General features: G+C 39.4%; 1 protein-coding gene across 4 annotated transcripts in view; it reads left to right on the top strand.

Moving 5' to 3' along the window:
• Positions 1–1343: 1343 nt before the first annotated feature.
• The window catches only part of BMAL1 (basic helix-loop-helix ARNT like 1), a 52158-nt gene continuing 40922 nt past the window's right edge, over positions 1344–12579 (top strand). For 3 of the 4 annotated variants that reach the window (XR_014492982.1, XM_083366855.1, XM_083366853.1), the window contains exon 1: positions 1386–1450. The gene's annotated coding sequence lies outside the window, so the exon portion shown is untranslated. Of the gene's footprint in view, positions 1451–12579 lie in introns of all 4 variants that reach the window. The other variant, XM_083366854.1, reaches the window with a different exon arrangement.

The raw sequence follows: 12579 nt of genomic DNA, 5'->3' as shown, positions 1-12579 counted from the left end.
CAGTTTTCCCAGATACAATTTTTCCTGTATATATTTCTTATAGTAGGCCTAGGATTTATCAACACAGAAATAGGGTATGCTGGAAACATTGTTACAGAGCACATACTTGGAGAAGGCTTCACATAAAAGACTATAAAACTTGGGTTTTGTAAAGATCCCTTAAATCAGAGATAGAAAGACTTTTGGTCAGTAGGAGTATTTTTTTTTAACCAGGGCACTGAGATTTAGCAGAGATTGATGCAAAATATATTAAAGAACACGTAGTATTCCAAGATGTTTTTATTTCAGCAATATGATTGCTGTTGGTTTTATAATTAAAAAAACAGTTGAGTCAGAAACCATTCGCTGGTCTACTGGTATTCAGAAAAACTCTAAAGATCACTGATTTGCCCCTACCCCAAAGCTTTGAAAAAGCTAATCTCTTTCCATTTACAGTCTATTCCTGGAGTCTAAAATGTGCAATTTTTAGTAGCAATGCCACATTGTTTCCTTACTTTCCTGCGTTCTTCTGGAACATGTTTCACTACCCAGTCCAGCCTAGGATCTCCTGATAGCTTCCCATCCAGATTACTAACCAGATCCGGCACTGCTTGCTTTTCGAGATCAGCCGAGCAATTAGGCGCTGCTAACCGCGTTTAACAACAGAGGTGTTAGGATCTGTCACAGGTAAACGCTGCTTGGGAACAGAAGCAGCGGCTGCCCTGCGAGGCAGTGCCCCAAAAGCGCGGGGGGGGGTGTAAACCGAGGGCTGGGTGGAGAGGGAAGCATAGGATTATCGATCCGAATTCCGCAAGGAACAAATACACGCAGAAGCAGACGTGGGTGACCCAACACCGGTCGGCACAGCCGGAGGGGGAATCACCGGGCGAAGGGGGACCCCGGTCGGCTCTCAGAACCCTTACATCCGGGTCCCGCCCGTTCCAAGCAGCCACTTATACACACAACTGCTGGCAGGGCGGGAGCGCGTACGCACGCGCACCCGCGCGGCAGTCCTCTCTCTCTCTCTCTCTCTCGCTCTCGCTCTTCCCCTTCCCTCGCAAGTTACAATCGTTCAAGCGGGCGGGCCCAACAAGAGCGTTTATCCTCGTTCTTGACTCGTTTACTCTTCAGCCGCACGGTTCGGATTGGTTGGCCGGATCGAAGGCGGAACACAAGCCTCGTCTTTGGAGGCCTATTGGGCAGCAGGCGCAAGCTCTCTCCGACGATTGGCCCAGAGGCGGGCAGGGGCTTGATGCGGGGGGGAGAAGCCATTGGCTGGAAAGTAGGTTAGTGGTGCGACGTTCAGCGGCCAGCCAGGCGGAAAGTAGGTCAGGTATAGGGGTTGCTTGTGCCGGCCGTCGTTTTTTTTCCTTCGGCTACGCTGGCGAGCCGCTTTGAGAGGAGGCCAGGCACCGAGATCTCCCCCACCCACCCACCCTCCCGTCCTTCTAAGCACGGTGAGGACTCGGAGGTACCTGCAGTCGGGCTGGCAGGGAAAGAGGGTCGGGGCGGCGGCGTTGAAGGAGAGGCGAGGTGGTGGAGGAGATTCCCCCTTGGATGCCCGGGCGCGACGGAGGGGATTCGGAACGTCCGCCCGGCAGGTTGGGGAGGCAGGGAGGGAGACTTCTGCCGAGGTGGTTCCCGCGCCGGCTGCATTCCGCTTCGGTCTTCTGCTTGGACAGGTGGGCGGAGGAAGCGAGCGAGCGAGCGAGCGCTGGTTTGTAATGGGCACACTGTTGAGGGTTTTAGCGGGTGGGTGCCAGCCTACGGACCGGAGAACCGAGGAGGGCGTGCGAAAGGGCTTCAGGTTTCAGGGTAAGCTTTCATGTGCGGCGAGCCTTTTTGGGGGTGGGGGACCTCCCAATGCCTCCGCCTCCCCTTCTTGGGAATGACCCGGGGTGGGGAGGAGAAGAGAGGGAGAGAGAGAGAGAGAGAGAGGGAGGGAGAGAGAGAGAGAGAGAGAGAGAGAGAGAGAGAGAGAGAGAGAGAGAGAGAGAGAGAGAGAGACGTTTCCTCCTTGGGGGTCTCCGGCGGCATTAACGGAAAGGTTTGGGGAGAGTGGAAGGAAGATCAATACTTGGGGTTTGAACGAATTGTCCCCTTTTTCTACTTCTGGGTTATTATATCGCGGGGCATTTGCTCAGGAGGGAGATGGAAGTGAAATTAGATGCTCTTCCTCTCGATTGGAGAGCAGGAAACGAAGCGTTTATTTTGATAGGGTTGTCCTTAAAAAACCCGGAGCCTCGGACTGGCAAGTTCCGTGCCGTGGGTTTTGTTTTTGTTTTTGATGGGATTTCTTTCAAACAAATAAACAAACAAACATACAAACAAAAATCCGGTCCCCGATGTGTACCTGAGATGGAACTTGACATCGGGACTTGTCACTCTCCTCCGCCTCCCCCCTCCTCTCCCCTCCCCCAGTTTACTTACTTGCCCCCTTTCCCTCTTTTCTTTATTTTTGGAAACGGGCTTGTTGAAAACTTTTCGGCTTTTTTGTTTGTTTTTTTTTAGGAAAGCTGTAACGACCTTTTCGCGTTAATGTTTCGGTGTGGAAATGACTGCAAATGTTATGAGTTTAATCATTCTTGGGCATGTTAGAGGCAAAACACGCGGAGAGTCGAGGAGAGAGAGAAAAGATTGTGTTTCCCTAGGAAGGAAACCTGTTTACAACATTGAGAGTGAAGTCCTGCTGATTTTCATCTGGACATAACTTTCTTGTAATTGGACATATGAGTCACTTTTTTGGATTCTGGTGTTTTGTTTTTTCCTGTGAAAAGAAATCTCAGCTACGTGTTAACGGAGTCTTTTCTGGTTTAGATTTATGAGTAAATCTCATAATGTTATAATTTATAAAACGTTGTTCTGAAGTAGATATTTTAACAGTTTAATGAAGAATCCGTGTATGTTTTACATGTGGCTCTTGCTTTTAGCATGTGCCTATCACAATCACATGTTTAAAAACTTGACACAACTTATCATGCAATATTCCATCCCTTCTTTAATGCAGATGTTGATGCAAATTATATATATTTCATGGTGTCACTGAGCATAAAGTTACCTCATTTTAGCCTCATGCTGAAATAAGGACTGAATGAAGGTTTAAAAAGTAAAGCCCCAAACATGCTGTTAAAATATTTTTAAAAAAACTTGAGGGCATTAAAATGCCTAGAATGAAAAAAAAATATTGCATTACTATTTAAGAAATTTCTATCATAACATTAGCCTAACAAATGTATTTTTATGTATTTGGAGGAATTCCATGAGGCTTACTTCCTTATTTAAGCATTGCACTTGAAATTTATTGACAAGATGAGCTTTTAAAGGTTAAGATAACATAATTTGAAGTCTAATCTTGGTGTCTAAATAGTTTGAACTTTGGAGTATTTGGTGCTCTCTTGAGTGTAGTTTCTTTGCAGGTGTTTTATACTCAACTAAGTAACATCATTAGTAGTTTGGACTTGTTTTTCCCCAGTGTTCTTAAGGACCAGTATCTCTTTTTAAAGTGAATACACAGAAACATCCATTTCCTCTTTGTTTGCCATGTGTGAGCCAGTAGTCTTCAATAGATACATAAAGATAAATCACTTTTACACACCATTCAATAATAAGCTAAGAAGGAAACGAAAAGACTAAAACACATCCTCTCCAGCAATCAGCCCCTACCTTAGATAAGCGGAGATTAACACTGGACAAACATCGACCAGCAAACAGTACACTAATCAAGAAATGCCAGGAAGAAAACCTTACCCCCGTAAATACTGGCAGGGCAAGCTATTGTATATAAATAGGGAGCAAACCCCACACTCACTAGCATTGTGGGACTAGAATATAATTCCAGCCCAAGAGGTTCTTTTGATTATTAATATACCATACCCAATAGCTCCACTTCTGGGGGCAAAATGTATAATAATGTGAGTTTTGGAAACAGACATCACAAAATATGTCCTTGTCTATCTTGCTCCCCAAGTTGCTCAAACAAAGAATTTTAGGAGGAGCCTCAAATGCAATTACACCTCAACATGTGGTTAGGAATTCAATTTTATTCATAAGCAAGGTCTTTTCTAAGCAGAAAAATCATATTATTGACAGATATGATATCCTGGGTCCACATAATGCAAGGAGCTTGGTGGGATTTCTTTTTAATGGAACTAATCATGCTGCAATTCAATTGTTATTAGTAAGTTGGTTGTTTTAGCTTTTGATGTATACCATACTAGGAAATCTTTGACCCATTGGGCCATTGTTTCAGAAATATTTCCTTGGCAGATTTCTCAATTATTTCAACAATGGCAGAGGTTTTAATATATTGCCTTCGCTAGAGAAGTTCTTTAAAAACCAGGGAAATGTTTAGAGATATATCTGCCTTAAAAATAGATCATATTGAACTGCATAGCACAGGCAACATCAGGAGTTGACCAGAGGAAATGTTTTGTAAAATTTGGCCAATTTCATTTCTGTAAGAGTCATGGGTCCCCGATTTTGGATGCATTCTATAAGTTGTCCCATGATGTACCATTTTGCTCAGTTAAAAGTTAAACACAGCTTTAATATATAGTATAGTACTATATGCTAGCTATGAGACAAGAATGCTATTATTGTAGCTCTACACAATTAATTTCCCAGTGAATTTAACTGAAATTTAGTTTTGAATAAAAATGTACACAACTCTGTTGCAGACAATGACCCACAAAATATAGTTTTTAACATGCCAGGCACATGACAATTAGTGGGTGGCTATTTTTTAAAGAGAAACACCCACTCCCCCCCCACATACATTTCAAAAGTATTGCAGTTATAGGGCCAAGGGATTGGTCTCATTACTGTTCTCACTGACAATATCCAGTAAGCACTCAAGCTATCCACTTCCCACATAATAGGATCCTGAATATGCTTGTTCAGATTAAGAACATTTTCATAGCAACAAAATATTTTAATCTGAACACTAAGAAAATATAATATTTCTGCAATTAAAACTCTGCTTTAAGACATTTCATCTAGATACTGAATCTCATATGATAATTTTTTATGCATAGGCTCCTGATAAAAACTCATCATTAGAAATGTACCTGCACTAAAATTAGTGTTAATTACTTGCAAGGAAGTGTGTTTAAGACTATGTTCAAATAAAAGAAGATAACCTTGACATTATGACTAACATATTATTTGTTGTAGTTTTATTACTTCCAAAGAACAAATTTAATTATTCTGAGTACCTGCTCAAATTCTGGGTTTATAAGTTAGAATGAAATACAGCAAATAAATATAATTACTTAAATTATCAAACTTTTACCATAGCTAAAATTTTACATTGCTTCATAAAATATTCATGATTTGGAATAAGGGTGATTGTTGAAATTATGCACTGAAGTAATCTAGGTTTAAGATTGTTTTGGTCAACTTTTTGTCAATTGTGTGAGAAAGATGGAAGTATGTTGAGCCCAAACTATGACAGCTAAGGATTTTTTAATGAAATACAAAGGTAGTTAGAATACAACTACTGTAATATGTTTCACTAGACATTCTCAGAACTGTTTTTGAGCAGTAACTGCAAGTCCAGAAGGATTCCCAAGGTGCCCACTAGTCACGAAAGGGGAAGTACAGCCCCATCCAAGACTACCAGTAGTAACATTCCAAACCCTGGGGGTCCAACAATAACAGTAACTTAATCATGTTAGGATAGAGCTGAGGTCTGCTCTGCTCCATCCAGATCCAAATATCCTTCAGACACTCAGTCAGTACATTGACAGGTTCATCTGTGCAGCTCATCTGTGCAGCTCAGGGTTGTAGTGTCTAGGTCTCATCAGTATACTGATAATACAGAACTCCGCACTAGTGCAGGGGTCTCCAACCCCTGGTCCATGGACCAGTACCGGGCCGCACAAACAAGCAAAGCCCCATCCGTGGGATGTAGGCAGCACACAAAACCACGCGCCCTCTGGCCCGCAGAAAAATCTCTCTCCATGGAACCGGTCCCTGGTGCCCAAAAGGTTGGGGACCTCTGCACTAGTGGATGATCTAGTGGATGATGAACAGGAGAGGGAAGAGACTTGAAGTGTTCCACATAACAGGCCACAGGTGGGATCTCTTCTCTACCCCCCACCAACCACTGAGGAACAATTTGATCCAGTGACTGCCATTTCTAAGCTGTACAGCCAGGACAGAAGGATACTATGGTCAACAGTATTGAAAGCCTCTGCAAGATCAAGAAGTACTAGGAAGGATGCATCATCCTCATGCTGCTCTGCCAAAAGTCATCAAGTGTGAACAGAGCTGTCTCTGTACTGGATCCTGCCCTAAAATCAGACTAAAATGGTCCAGATAATCTGTTTCCTGCAAGAACCTCTGTAGCTGTCATCCAGCCAGCTTTTCTACTACCTTCCTCAAGAATGGAAGGTTGGAAACTAGCCAATAATTTTCCAACAGGAAAGGATCCAGTGATGACCTCTTGAAGAGGGGCTGTACCACTGTTTCCTTCAGGTGTGAGAGGAACATCCCGTCTCTCAAAGAGGTTGAAGCCACCATTGTTAGTCACCTCCCAGACTGCTTTAATAACCCAGGAGAGCCAGTGTCTAACAAACAGGTGGCTGAACAAACACAAAAAAACCTTACCCACTTTCTCAAATTCAGTCCAAATAACATCACAAGATTGTCCCTTGAACTTGCCTAGTCAGAATCTAACTCTGAGAGATTTTGTCTGCCAAGTTGCAGGAATATTCATTCCTCAGCGTGGCTTTGCAGATGATTCTATGCATTCCCCACCCCCTGAACAGCTTACCCTAAACAGGGCCATTGGACAGCTATCGGGAGATGCTACAGGGTGGAAGAATAGCAACTTTTCACTACCCTTATCACTGTGATGTAGGCTCCCACTTCTGTTTGTTTGGATATACACTTTGACTTTCTCAAACAGCACTTCAGGCATCACTTCTAGCATTTAATCTCCTGGAACTCCTCAGAAGACTCTTGGATTGATGGACAGAAAGAGGCTGCCTAGGAGCAGTCTGATCCAGGGTGTCAATCACATGCTTATACTAGGCTGAACCCAAAGTCTCAGCCAAACTGCCTGATAAAACCCTAAGCTCCCCCTGGGACCCAAAATGGCCCATCAGTTGCCTGGGGTGGACCAATCTGTTAGGTCCTTTCAGATAACAGAAATGGCAGATTATATATAGTAGCGACTAAGGCTACAATTCTTTTGTGCCTACTTAGGTAAAAATCAGTTCTATTTCTAAATACAAGTATATCAGATTGCTGAGTGTGATGGGAAGTTTGTCTGAAAATAAATCTCTTTACTTGAATGTAGTTACATATTTTGAAAGTAATGTATTTCGTCTATTCTGCTAACAACCAGTAGGTTATGGGCTATTATATGAAGAGAATAGCAAAAATGTACTGCATTAGTGACCTTACCCTATTACACAATACTCTTTAGAAAACAGTATAAAGTAGCCCCTGGCATACTTCAGAGTTCTGCTTGGAACTAAAGAGAATACAATATATAAATGGACATATTTGAAAAGATAAAAAAAACCTCTTCCACATTTACAAATGAGGAAAAGCTAATAACCTACTGAAGTAAATGGGGAAAAATCAGTAATTTCTCACACCCCCTGAGTCTGAATATCTGTAGTTACATACTTAGTATGATTAAACTGTCACTGACAGACATCTTTTTTATTTTATTTATTTATTTATTTTTATTACATTTATATCCCGCCCTTCTCCGAAGACTCAGGGCGGCTTACAAGCTTAGCAGTAGCCTTCATTCTATGTACCGTATATGCCTGCTTGTTAGGGCTTTCACACACACCCCAAGCGGCATTATTACAAAGAGCTTATTGCCCCCAACAATCTGGGTCCTCATGTATGTACAGAATTCCAAAAACTAGTTATTTCTTATTGTCAGGAATTCCAGCTGTGCTTCCTTCTTCAGTACTCATCTCTTAAAATATAATTGGATAGTGCCTACAGTGACTGCCTTTATATCTTGATTCATTGTAACAGAGAACCTTTAACTGTAGGAGCATTCATGTTGATCATGTATTAATTTGTTCGGGCCCTGAACAAGGAGTATATATCGGAGGTGGTGACCCTTTGAGAGCTGTATGCAACGAAATTTCATTTTGATGTATGCCGATTGGTGTACATTCAAAGTGACAATAAAGTTATCATCATCATCATCATCATCATAAATGTGTCAATAAAGCTTTTGCCATTACTTTTTCCTGATTTTTTTTCAGTTTAATGTTATGACACTCATTTCAAAAAGGTGAGATAATATTCAAAGGATAATTTCTGGTTTATTTATATTACACACCTAGAGAAAAATATTTGCTGAATGAGCAGTTGTGTTTTATTGTTTTTATGACTCGACCATAGCCAAGGGGTTGGATTTTTGTTTTTTGTTTGTATTACAACAACAAGCCACTTCTCACAGTTCATCTTTTTTCACATACAAACTTAATACGTTTTAGGTGCTGTACATAAACATTATAACCTTTTCAACCTCATGCTATTTGAGAAGCTTGGTATTAAGAATTTCAACAGCTGTAAGATGTTTCCAAGTCAGCTGTACAAGCTGGAACAACTTGTGATATTGGTTTGATGCCATGCTGTAGTGTTCTAGTTGATTTCTAGTAGGAACCATGCCATTACGCTTATCCTGAAGCAAGCAGTATTATCAATGAATGGCATTAACAATTATAAAGTTCTTGTAACTTCAGTCACACTTCAGTGAAGCTTATTCATAGACAAAACTTAAATACAATATACATCATACAATTCAGACTATCTACTTGGAAGAAAATCTTCAGATTTCAACTGGAGCTGACCTCAAGTGGATCTTAACGACTTTTTTTGAAGATTACTACAAGTCATATTATTCCCACTGAGGGTAATAGGAACAATGTTTATCTTGGCTTGCAATATAGTAATAAGAAATTTAGTTTGAATTACTTAAAAGACATCATGTGACAAAGCTGCAGTGGAAGGCTTGCAAAATTCTGGCACTGGAAAATGATAATTATGTAGCTTAAAATGCAGCTTTGAGCTCTTTGAAGGAAAGATCAAACAAAGCACCGTATCTAATGTGGCAGAAAAATAAAGTACTTGCGTAACTTTCTCTTCCATGTCCTTTTGGTTCAGAGACTATATTTTTCACAAATCCTCCAGGAATTACTTATTTAACGTAAATAAAAACTTCTTTAAAGACAAACATTCGGTGATATCCATTTGATTTATTTTGCTGCAATGCTTAAATCCTGCCTTAGAGAAAGTAGATGTATGGAGTTTGCCCAATTATATTTTCACAACAATATCATGCACTAGTAAGGACTGAAAAAGGGAGACTGCTCCAAGGTTTTATTTATGCTCCAAAGTAAAATTAGGAATGTGTTTCGGTATAATATTAATGGATAAAACAGATTTGTATGTATGTATGAATCCTACTGGGTTTAGAAAGATGATTTGGGAAGCTTTATTAAATGGGCCTAATACGACTAGCACGCATGTGCGGGGGAACCTTTACCTTTAATATATTCTGAATTAAATTCTTTATTATTTATTAAAACATTTAAAACTGTCAGCATTTTTTCATATATTGAAGTTAGTTTGTGTGTGCTGGAATGCTAAAATAGGGTTGAAATAGTGGAAATAATGATTCCTTATTTATATTTTTTGGAAGGACAAGCATTTGCTATGAGGCATGTATGAATTATTATTGCCATTTGTTACAGATTATTTGCTATTTTATTGACTACTTGATAAGCATAATCTGTATGCAATTAATGTTGCTTTGCCTCTTAAAAATACCATTCTTGTTTTGCTTATGCCAATAAAAATAATGATGATAAGGCCGTTGTTAATTGTAATGTTTGATCTAGTATATAACAGCTCCATAGCTACACATAGTACGCACTTTGGAAGTGTACATATATTACAGTTTGTTGTAGTATAGCTTTGGTTTTATCTCTCTTTTTCTTTTATGAAGAGTCCTGATAATCTGCGTTTATAAGAAATTCAACCCATAGAATGTGGATTATGTGTGAAATATGGAATGTTTGTGACGACTTGCTGAAGTAGAAAATGCACAGAACTCTTTCCCTGTGGGATTTATTTTGGTACTGTTCTGGCAGTGTAGTGACTTCTCTGCTGTAGTGTTATCTATTTGGTATTCTCATTGTGCTCTTTTCTTCAGCAAGGTATTTAGAAAGCAGCACGGGGAAGATATGAACTATAAGGAAGAAATACGGTAGCTGTAGAAATTGTTGGATATTGAGGAAGCCTGCTGATTAGAGGTCAAGTCAAAGTTGATTGAGGATTATTAGAAAGGAGCAACAAATAAGGCAAATAAAAGAGCAGTTTAAACTGAGCTGAATTCATAAGCTTTGGAACATTTGGGGCAAAATAGTAGATCTATTTTAAAAATGAATCTGGCTAAGAGCCAAGTGGAGATTTTGCTGTTTTTATAAAGAAGCATGTAAATAGGGCAGTTAAAAAAAACAGAAAAAAGGCTAAGGAAGAAATTGCAGCAAACATGGCAGTGATACTTTCCCCCCCCCCCCCTCAAAAAACTGTCTCAGGAATCTTAGTAGTGCTTGCAAAGTTTCTGACCAGTGGGGGAAAAAATTATAAAAAATTGTGCTTGCTGTTAAGCCCTTAACATTTTATATATTTACATGCATATAATTTTGTGTAGAGTGCCGGATCTGTGAATCCACTGTACAAATAATTCGTTTCTACTGTTTAAATTATCACTATTCTAAGCTGTTTTTATGATTTTATGCCATAATTATTATGCATAGCTTACTAACTTGATAATGTGTGTACAGCAGAATAATGCCTTACACGGCTTTTGAAGATAGTAGCAATAACGATTTAACTGGCCATGCAAGTAACCTTATCTCTTGTTTCTTTCTATGTCATTAGATTGTATATTACAATATATAGCAGCTAACAGGTAGTCTTACTAGAGGTATAGGTTTGGGTAAATATCACAGTTTTAGATGGCTGTGTGGATGTCAATCATCCCATTTAGTCATCTAGCAAAGAAAGATTCCTGGCCATTTGTTTTTGCCAAGAGTATGCTTTACTGAAGCTTAGGTGGTTACAGAAGTAGTGTAACCTGAATCTGAGGTTTTCCTGTGCAAACAATACAAAGTAAATTTTCCTGTTTCCCCTTCCCCTAGTTATCTGTAAATGTCCAATTAGGTGCTTGTATATTGTTTAGGAAACAGGTTCTCAGTTCCCAATTCTGCATATCGATAATTGACCTTGCCTGGCTGAAGTTTCTCACAAAGCACAGCTGGGCTTCCATCCTCCCCTTCTTCCTTACATTTCAATCTTTCTCTCAACTCCCTCCTCCCCCCCCTGCGCTAATGTCAGGCTGTCAGCTCATGAAGCTTGGTTAGGAGAGATGCAGCCATGACAGTGGAAATTAGTTTTAGAGGAAGAAACTTCCCAAATCACTGTTTTATAGAGAGCTATGATGTGGGGCACCCTAACTTTTTTCTGTGCTTGGTCCCTTTAAATGTACAAGTTTCTTTGTCTGAAACAACTCTCAGCGGTGCCTCACATTGACCAACATTTTTAAAATTCTTCCCTAGATAATAAATGCTCTCTATTATAATTAGTCATAATAGGAGATGGACAAAATTCTCTTAAATGTACAGAACAGGAAGTATTAGACTAGTATGCATACATGTAATGCATAATAACCAGGCAAAAGTATATTAAAGACATAGCTGAAGATTTTTTTAAAAAAAATTGAATTTAGAAGGTTAATTATCTACAGTATAGAAATGGGCCACTCTGAACATGCATTTTCATTTGTACTGTTTATGTTTAAGGATTGTTTTTATTTAACATTGCAATGGAATGAATAAGAGGTAGTAATTTTTTTAAGAATAACTTGTAATAGGTTTATAAATACTTGGACAAAGGATTTCCCAAAAAAAATCCTATATAAAGAAAAGAATGTTTTCATGTATCTGCTTTTGTTAAAAACTTTCAAGAAAGAGAAATTAAAACAGGCTGACAGGTTGCTGGCTTTAATACAAGCCCAGATAAAAATATTGTCACATAAGGCTGCAATTCTGTGCCTGTCCACTCAAAAGCAAATTCCAGTAAGTGGGTCTTTCTTCAAAATAAATGAGCAAAGTTTTGCAATCTTGTTTTCTCCCACACTTTTGACTCCTTTGGTAATTGTAACTTCCTACTATGCATGTCTTAAAATATGCTGTGGAAACTCTTTCAGGACAGAATTGAAAGCAGCATGAAGGACTGTTTCTTTGGATCAACAGATTTGGTACTGTAGAAGTCATGTACAGTAACAAAATGTTGAGCAATAGAACATTTGCAATTATATTATCACTATCAAATCTTGCATTAATTTTTAAACAGCCATATTTCAAATTAGGAGTACACAAAACTTTAAACCATTTGGAGGTCAAACATCTGGCTCATACCACTTCCAAATGGGTGGAGGTATTCAATGGCTTTGTGCTCAAACAGGGTTTTTGCAAACTTTTGTGCTTGAAAGAAATTTTTTTTACACGTCCTTTATTTCAGGAAGCTTTCTAGCAAATAAAAATAGGCTACTGT

The sequence above is a fragment of the Vipera ursinii genome, assembly GCF_947247035.1.
Source record: "Vipera ursinii genome assembly, chromosome: 1".
NCBI lineage: Eukaryota > Metazoa > Chordata > Lepidosauria > Squamata > Viperidae > Vipera > Vipera ursinii.
This window is presented reverse-complemented; position numbering and strand designations above follow the sequence as displayed.